The 8930-nt window shown below is 36.8% G+C and overlaps 1 protein-coding gene across 2 annotated transcripts in view; it reads right to left on the bottom strand.

The window, feature by feature from the left end:
• Positions 1-6776, bottom strand: part of LOC117293237 (tripartite motif-containing protein 2-like) — a 35496-nt gene extending 28720 nt beyond the window's left edge. Inside the window, exons 1-3 of one of the 2 annotated variants that reach the window (XM_033775458.1) lie at positions 6659-6776; positions 6361-6402; positions 2883-3077 (exon numbers count right to left, since the gene is read on the bottom strand). The gene's annotated coding sequence lies outside the window, so the exon portion shown is untranslated. Of the gene's footprint in view, positions 1-2882; positions 3278-6360; positions 6403-6658 lie in introns of those variants that run through there. The other variant, XM_033775459.1, reaches the window with a different exon arrangement.
• Between the last annotated feature and the right edge of the window lie 2154 nt (positions 6777-8930).

The raw sequence follows: 8930 nt of genomic DNA on the forward strand, positions 1-8930 counted from the left end.
CAGAAATGCTTCAATCTCATTTTCCAAATTTTGTTAAGGCCCTACTCATTTATTTGTGGGACTGCTGGCACCATTACTGGATTAAAAGACTGGCAATTGAGATTAGGCAGAGAAGGGAAGATGAACTAAAGGATGTAAATAAAATGATTAAACAGATGGAGGAGCAATTGATTTAAGAATGCAGAAGGCTATCAGTTGGGGATTTGATGATTACATTACAATGGGAAGGCCTCTCTGAGGAGTTTAAAGTAAGGAATAGATGTGCATACAAAAACACTGCAAGGAGGATCGTATGTGATTTAAGGAAAAACTAATAATAGTAATCGTTTTTTAAATCGCGCTTTGAACACCCCAAGGACATCTCAAAGCACTTCCAACATTATTACCTCAGGTCACTGGGTCATTATCATTTCATTCATTACCTCAGTTCCCTAGGGAGTCTACTGCCTGTGCAAATATGTGCTACGAAGCTAAATCAATCACAGGTACCCATTTACAGGAGCACCAAAGCTGGAGTTTGGTACTCTTATCCACAACACCCCATCTTTGACCACAACACCCCATAAAAGCAAAAAATAGCAAGCATCAAATTCTACCATTTTTAGAGAAAAGCTACTTTGTTTTTGAATGTAGCCTAATTTTACGTAAGGACACCAGCAATGCTATGAGCTATATGTATAGGACAACTTGCATCTTTAAAAAGGCAGCCAGGTCATGAGAAAAAACATCATGAAATGTACATGTACATGTACACTGTATGATATTATGTTAAAATGTGCCAAAAACATATAATATTCAAATTGCCACTACACCATGAAGGAGTTGAGTGCCAAAGCTGAAAATTGGTGTATAAGAAGATATAATATAAATGTTTAACTGGTATAAATTTCAAAAAATGTTTTAATTGATCGCGGGGTCAAACGGGGTCAAGACGGGCGGGGTCTTTTTCACCTTTTTCTGGCTGGAACCAACTTTGGGCCCATGCTATTTCTAAATTAATGCATTGGTGAGCTTATAATTGCTTATGGATATAGACATGCACCCATAGATAATACCTAGGGAATATAGGATTCATTTGACCTCTCATGTTGGCACAGGGTGACCCCATTTATCCCAAAAAACATTTTCGGCTGATTAAAGTGCCTACTTTAAGTGACCATAACTAGAAAATTAAAGGAGATACATTTAAATTGAGTGCAGATTCATTAAATTTGGCAAGAAGTAAGATGGAATACCAAATATGAGCTCTCTATACCTGGTACAATAACTAAATTATGAGCTTTCAAAGTTGGAAATTAACACAAAATTCACTTTTCGCGTCTCGCGCGAGCACAAAAAGGCCGCCTCGACCAAATTTCAATGGGTCATATCTCAAAAACAACATGGAGTACGACTTAGCTTTTTTGTATGTGTTCATTTGAGCCACATCCAATCATTCTGATGAAGTTTCATCAAAATCTGAGAGGGTCACCTGGGAACTTTTCTGAAAACTGGTTGATTTGACACGGAATGACCCTTTTGTCAATAAAGTTGTTTAACCTCTACTCCTTAGGGTTGTTTATGGAGATCTGCCCTCACCTTAAAGGCATTGGACACTATTGGCAGTTACTCAAAATAATTGTTAATATAAAAACTTACTTGGTAACAAGCAATGGAGAGCTGTTGATGGTTTAAAACATTTAAAACATTGCAAGAAACTGCTTTTTAGAAAAGGGGTTATTTCTCACTATGTTAAAAGGCTTGAGGCTTGAAGTCTTAATTAGGATGCATGTGAAAGCACACAAATTTGTGCAACAACAGTGTTTTGTCTTTCATTAATCTCTTGCAACTTTCACGACCAATTGAGCCTGAACTTTCATAGATTTGTTATTATAGATTTGTTATTATACACCCATAGAGCTATATAATACACCAGAGCTTGAACATCAAACACTGCGTCCAGCCTTTAGCTGCAGTAGCAATCACATTTCATGTCAACAATCAACTCCATTCGCAATGATTGAACGTGATTGAGTTAGTTAATCTATCCCTGCACAGTCTACAGTTCCAATAACTATATAGTCCACTTAATCTGTGATGGGAGTGAGAGGTAATTGTTGACAAGCCAAATGTCAGAAGGTTGCTGATAAAAAGTACAGAATGTTTTCTGCTATCTTATTCTAGCTGCTATAAAAACCCACAGCCCAACCCAGTGATCTCTCTTTTAACATTTACAGCCAAGTCTTGTCATTAATACCAGTCTGTGCTTAGCATGGAATTTTGACATTGGCAGTCATGACCATCCGCTCAAAGGGTAAGCGGCAAAATTTTAAGCTCCCTGTGTAAGCAAAGAATTGCTTAGTGACTTAAAGTAAAGTATGCATACGCAAGAGAAATACGCTTGCAGTCATAATCCATGATTTACCAACAATCGTGGAAGTGTCGTGGCCGAGCGGTTAAGAGCACCGAATTCAAACTCTGGTGTTTCTGATCGGCAGAGTGTGGGTTCGAATCCCCAGCCGTGACACTGTGTCCTTCAGCAAGACACTTAACCATTGCTTCGTCCTTCGGATGGGACGTAAAGCCGTTGGTCCCATGCATGTGTTGTGTAACGCATGTAAAAGAACCCAGTGCACTTATCGAAAAGAGAAGGGGTTCGCCCCGGTGTTCCTGGTTGTGGCTGCTTAATGCGCCGTAGCACCTTGTAAACCCTTATAAGGTGCTAAATAATAGGGTCTCAGAATTCATCACTGCAATAACCTATCTTTCTGAAAGTTTGTATATACTCAGCGCCTTGGGTACCTTGTTTGGTAGATACGTGCGCTATATAAGACTTCGATATTAACAATCCAATTGAACTACTTTAATAAATTACCAACAAAAAAAATTAGAGATCAACTTACCCTCAAGACTCTCCAATCTTGAATTCTGATCTGATAGCCTCTTAACTCTATAGGGTATTCTTATCCCAAGCTTAGCTGTGCAGACACAAGTCTCAAGTACATAACATCTGCTCACCTCCCTGATTCACTATGTAGACTGCGGTCCAAGGCCCATGCTCATTCCCTGGACATCTGGACTATACCACACCAGGCCTGCTGTGTAGAGAGGGTAGAGTGTTTCACATCACATAGAGTATTAACATTTTGGTCAATGTGACCATGGATTGACCCACAGTAATGTGAACTGCTACTGTCTGGTGATGTAATGTAAGAATATGTGTTAATGTGCCCTACCATCCTGGAGTGACCCACACATACATTTGTACATTACAAACTTGCTGCCTACAGCATCTTGCCTTGAGCTTTGAGGTCTACATGGGTGTGTGTGGAGTCAGTATCCACTTTGCATGGATACATGTTCAAAGATAATATGTACAATTGCTTCCTGCAGAACCTACAGATAGTGTAGTGCACTGTGGTACTTTTACCACACTATATTATGGCTCTGAGTTGGTGCTTAAAGGGCCCAATTTCATGACTCTGCATACTGTAAGGAAAAGAATTGACGCTTACGGGAGCAGGGAATCCTGTGCTTACATGTACATCAACATGCCTACTAGACTTTCATTGCTTACACAGATACGCGCGAGAAATTTCTTCTGCAACATTGGAGAGCTAAGAAAATTTAACATGAAGGCCGCAGTTGTCTGTATATAATTTTTTTTTTTTTTGGGGGGGGGGAAGATGCAGGGGGGTGCCACTCAAGACAAGTTTCTGGAGATTCAGAGCATAATATCTACAGTCACATCAAAAACACCCATCAATGACATCACAAAATTGTGCCCCCACACACCTTAATGAAAAGAAAAGTTCCTGGAAATTCTGAGCATAATATCTACAGTAACATCAAAAACATCCTACAGTGATATCACATATCAGCAAACAAAGATAAACATTTCTAAAGTAAAATATTAATGGCCACTAATGCCCAACACTACATGTACAGGGACTTGGGAGGACCAAGTTGGACAAAAATAGGCAAAAAATAAATAAAGTTATGTTATAAACTTATATCAGTATAACTCACATGGTTATGAAGCGTCTCAGTTGACTGAGACAATGAGAAACAGACGGTAAACGGTAAAATATAAATGACCCATAATAAAAGTGGAGAAATAGTCCATGCCGAATGCGTGCTTTCATATCCCGCCATAGACATGCGATCAGTCTTTTGTACTTTAATCTGTGTACTAACCCCTAAAGGCCACTCTAACAGGAGTATCAACAAATCACAGGAAAGGCTGGTTTTCCTATTTGCTAATGTTATCAACTGATGCTACTCCACTCATGATGAGCCGTTATCGGAAACCATAACCAAGTTGGTTGTGTGACCAACAAGGGCTTGCGGAGTGTTTGTTTAGTAGTATAAGGCCAGACATGTTATATTTGCAAAATAGATTAATTTATATAAGCCCAACACATTGATCCTTGTCATTTGATTGGTGGAACATGCGTCACATGTCATTTGCCATGTATCTGTCTGCCACAATGCGTGCCATTTCAAGCTTTAATGTATCCTATACATATGTAGGTTGATGGGACGCAGCGATTCTTCGCAGTGGTGCTTCAAAAACAATGGTCATCGCCCATTCGTCCCATCCAAACGAAACAAGGTCTTGTCCCGGTAGACGAGTTGCCCTGGTGTTTTGAGGGTCACCCTAGGGTTTGGGTATTTCTTTAGGACATAAACGTCCACAGATTAACTTAAAATTTACACAGTTTGTAGATAATGATGCTAGAAAGTTTCCCTTAAAATACTACTTGCTGAGGTGCTTTTTCACGAACAATTTCACAAATAATTATTTTAGCATGTACAACAGATTTACGCGACTCTCCAGAAAACACTGCTCTGTGACTTTCCCCTTCATTCTCAAAATCTTGACAACTAATAATGAGGCTGCAACTACAGATATTTTATATGACATACATCTTCATTCACAGTGAGTAGAGATTCATGTCATAGCCAAAAACCTGATCTACAAAAGGTATCAAACCCCTTGAAAGAATTTTCATAACTTGGGGTGGACGCGTTTCCGTGTCTATTTTTTTTTCTTGTGAAAAAAAGTTCAAATGACAAGAGTCAATAGTAAAATAAATATTGAATGCATTTTGTTTGTGCATTGTCGCAGAATACCTCGGTGAAATCTAGCTATCCCATTTCACTTGGCCTTGCCCTTGTAAAAATGGAACAGTCCAGATTTCACCTCGTGGTGACAATGCACTCTCGTGCATCTGATATTTGTACAACATTAAAACAACTTTTTCAGTTTTGATATAAAGAATTTTTCTCATTGTTGAATTGTTAGCCTATATATTGTTTGGTTATATCATTTTCTTTGAACAAAATACTGATGGCATTACCATGTTTTAAAATATGCTGCTGTCATTTGGTTGATAATCCATCAGAAAGTACTTTCTATTATTCAACTACATGTAGACTAGTAGAAGTCGTTCAAAACCAGCCATTCTCAGAAACTTGAAGTTCTTGGTTGGGAAAGTTTAACAACTGCAAAATTACAAATTTGTGTTTTGACACTTACAGATAAAGGACTTACATTTGCTGAAGTGATCAATCAGAATGACAAAAGTCTTTTGAATCGTCTAGTTAGCAATACAAAACTTTTGCACAATGTTATTGATTTGAGAGTGCTTTCCAACATTGAAACTAGCTTATGTCTACATTTCCTGCGTTACATGTAGATGTCCTTGAGCTAACTGCCCTTTCAGGTATTGTCAAAACTATCAAGCCTTGACCTGGGACATTTCCTTTAGTTTTATCATGGAGGATTTTCTTCCACCATGGTTTTATACAGACACTGGCAATGCTGTATAACAAATTAGCTTCCCAGTAATAACAAATACTAAATATTCAAAAATACTTTAAAAATAAGTCTCTCTGCCTTTTGAAAACAAATTGAGTTTTTCTCACTCAGGTTAAAATACTTCAGGCATAAAGCTTTATTTAGGCATCTGAAAGTCTGTGCAAAAAGGGTGTTTTTTCTTTCGTTATTCTTGATGACCTATTGAGTCAAAATTTTGTAAAAAAAACTGTGTTGGAACACACAGAGTGCAAATACTGGGTTTTGACAATTACCAAAGGTGTCCAGTGCCTTTAAGGGAGAATGCTCATGTGAGTTCACAGTTTTTTTCATGAGGTCTGAGGGTTCCTCATCAAAATTTAACTTAATTCCTCAATGTTTCAAGAATAAAGGAATGTGATTTATGTACCTTGTACCTTGCTGAAATCTTGTAGACACAGATAAGCACATACAAACTTCAGGTAAATTACAAAAGTAAAACAATAAACAGGTTTTTTTATTATTTTAATTTATATTCCGACAATGCAATCATTATTGAAGATAATATAAATCATTCTCACCTTTTCAATAAGTTTTTCCATCTGTGGCAGCATTGATGTACACTAAGAATAATAACAAAGTAAAAAACAAATATTAAAGATACAATGTATGTGGGATTTGAGGCATTGCATGGTGAGGTATCAATACATATTTGGTGAGCGGAAGTACAGATAAACCACACACGTAAACAAATAATAAAATTTCTGTTTGAATTATACTGCGACACATGTTTCAATAAACCATTTTTAAATTAAATTGAATAGAGTAAAATTACCAGAAATACAAATATTTTAGCAACTTCAAAAAGTAAATATTCACCTTTCAAGAAAGGTTTTCTTCAGCAGCTTTCAAACTGTCCAAGTATAATGACCCTCCAGAGTAGAAAATCCAGTCAGCCACAGTTCCCTTCTTTCCTGCAGTGGACAACAAACTGGAATGGATCTCAGTTTAATAACCTACGGTAGAAAACTAACACCATACCAAAATAGGATCAACTTCATTAAAACTTCAATGCAAAACTCAGACATAACGTCAATATTTACTACACTCTCCTAACATGATTGAATCTGCCCATATTTTTTCCTATTCAATAAAATGAAAAGAAGTAAAGAGCCCCCTCACTGAGCAAGCTTTCGTAACATTCAACATCCAACTAATCCGATCACAATCAGGATGTCAGCTTTATAAAAGGATAATAAACACGTTAAAGTAAATACTATATTTTCAAGGTGAATGGTATTTCCTGAAATCCCGCTCTGATAAGCTGTAAAAACCTAATGATAAGCCGGCTGTAGCTTTGAACATGTTTGCTTAGGTCCCCAAGGGGCATTTTGTATTTTTAGACTCAACAATTTAAAGTAGTAGAACTGCTGAAATGGAAAATTGGTTCACAAAAGCTAAACTGAGATTTTTTGCGTCAGCTTTTCCATACCATTTCCCCCCTGGCAAAAACTGCCAACCAGGATCTAAATGGAACAAAACTTTATTCCGTCTTGTTTACACTTTTGTATTCACAAGTTCACCCCAAACAAGGCTAAAAAGCCACTCTTGGTAAGGGGCTAGAAGCAGAAAACATTTGTTAGGATCTAAAGGTAGGAATTGATATTCCTCTTAAAACAGTCTAGATTGCAGGATGGTGGAAAACATGCACCAAGTTGTTTACCGTATTCTCCATAAATGTCACTGACCTTAACATAAGATTTTCACACAAACAGCTCTGCAGAGAGATATAACGGTTTGCATTCATATAGTTAAAAAAGTATTTCCGATTCACATTTCAAATTGCCATAACAGAGTCTGTTATCTTCACTTTTCTTTCCTTTTACCCATTCATACACAATTTATTGTAGTGTTAAATTGATCATATTGACCCATTAAATGTTCACTCGTTCAATATTTTTAAACAGGTCACTCGATGACCCTCAAGTGATCTGTTCCCATTCTGTAAATTGTGTGGCTGTGTTTTCTTCTTTTCGTTTTACAACTAGTTTCCTTTAGAGATTTAAACCGTTCGCTAGTGACTGGTCAGCATATGAAACAGTTACTTTGACATGGAGGGCTGTGGTGGGTGTGATGAGATATTGTGAGGTAAGATTATCAGCAACACATAACACTAACAGAGTTTCATGTAAAATGGAAACAATAACAGTGTTTACATGTAGTTCTTCCACCGTTCAAGTTGAACTTCAAATGCCTTAATGCAGTGGAACTACTTCGGTTAAATAAAAAGAAACTCACCTGTTTAACTTGCCCTCATCTGAATATTCTTTAGTCAGAGCTGTTTTTATAATGCAAATGATCAACTGTGACAATCTGATTTAAAATTCACACAAAATCGACCATAAATTTAATGACTACAAGCAAGCAACCTCAATCAATCATGTTTTAAAGACCCATTTGTTACAATGTTGCTACGATTACTTTGATTTATTTCAGTTCCAGAAATGGTGAAGAATACCCTGCATTAAACCTAAACTTGTTCGGTGTTAATAACTTTACTTTAATAATACCAATGTTGTCTTGCATAAAAAAAGCATGGCACTTTGTGGTATGAGATTAACCCTGCACCTCTGAAAATACTGTTGCAGCAGTGGTTACTCGGAAAGACAATTTGGTGGCAAAGTTGAATGTGTTGTCTCTTGCATAAATGTAATATTATTTATTTATTATTTGTTATTGTATGCCTGTGTGGTTTAAGTGTTTTCTGTATTTTTTGTAATTTTAATATTTTTAGAACTTGCAAACCGAAGTAAATTTCACTGTACAGTATATGTATATATATATGTGTGTGACAATAAAACAATTGAATTGATAAGACAATTGACATGAAATGAATAATATGCTGTACTCCAAATGCTGTACCTTAACTTGATTCAAAAATAGTAAGAATGCCTTCTTGAGGTAGGCAGGTGGGTCAAATTTGAAAAACAGATTGACATATTTTTGCATTGATAACTCTGAATGGCCCTGATGTTGTTTTCACAGGTTGGTTTAGGTGCATATCCTGTGGTTTCATAAAGTAAGAATGTTTTTGCAAGACATTTTAAGTACCACTGGAATGTCTTGTATATTCAAAAAGGCACTATTGAAT

Source organism: Asterias rubens, chromosome 8 (assembly GCF_902459465.1).
Source record: "Asterias rubens chromosome 8, eAstRub1.3, whole genome shotgun sequence".
NCBI classification, from domain to species: Eukaryota; Metazoa; Echinodermata; class Asteroidea; order Forcipulatida; family Asteriidae; genus Asterias; species Asterias rubens.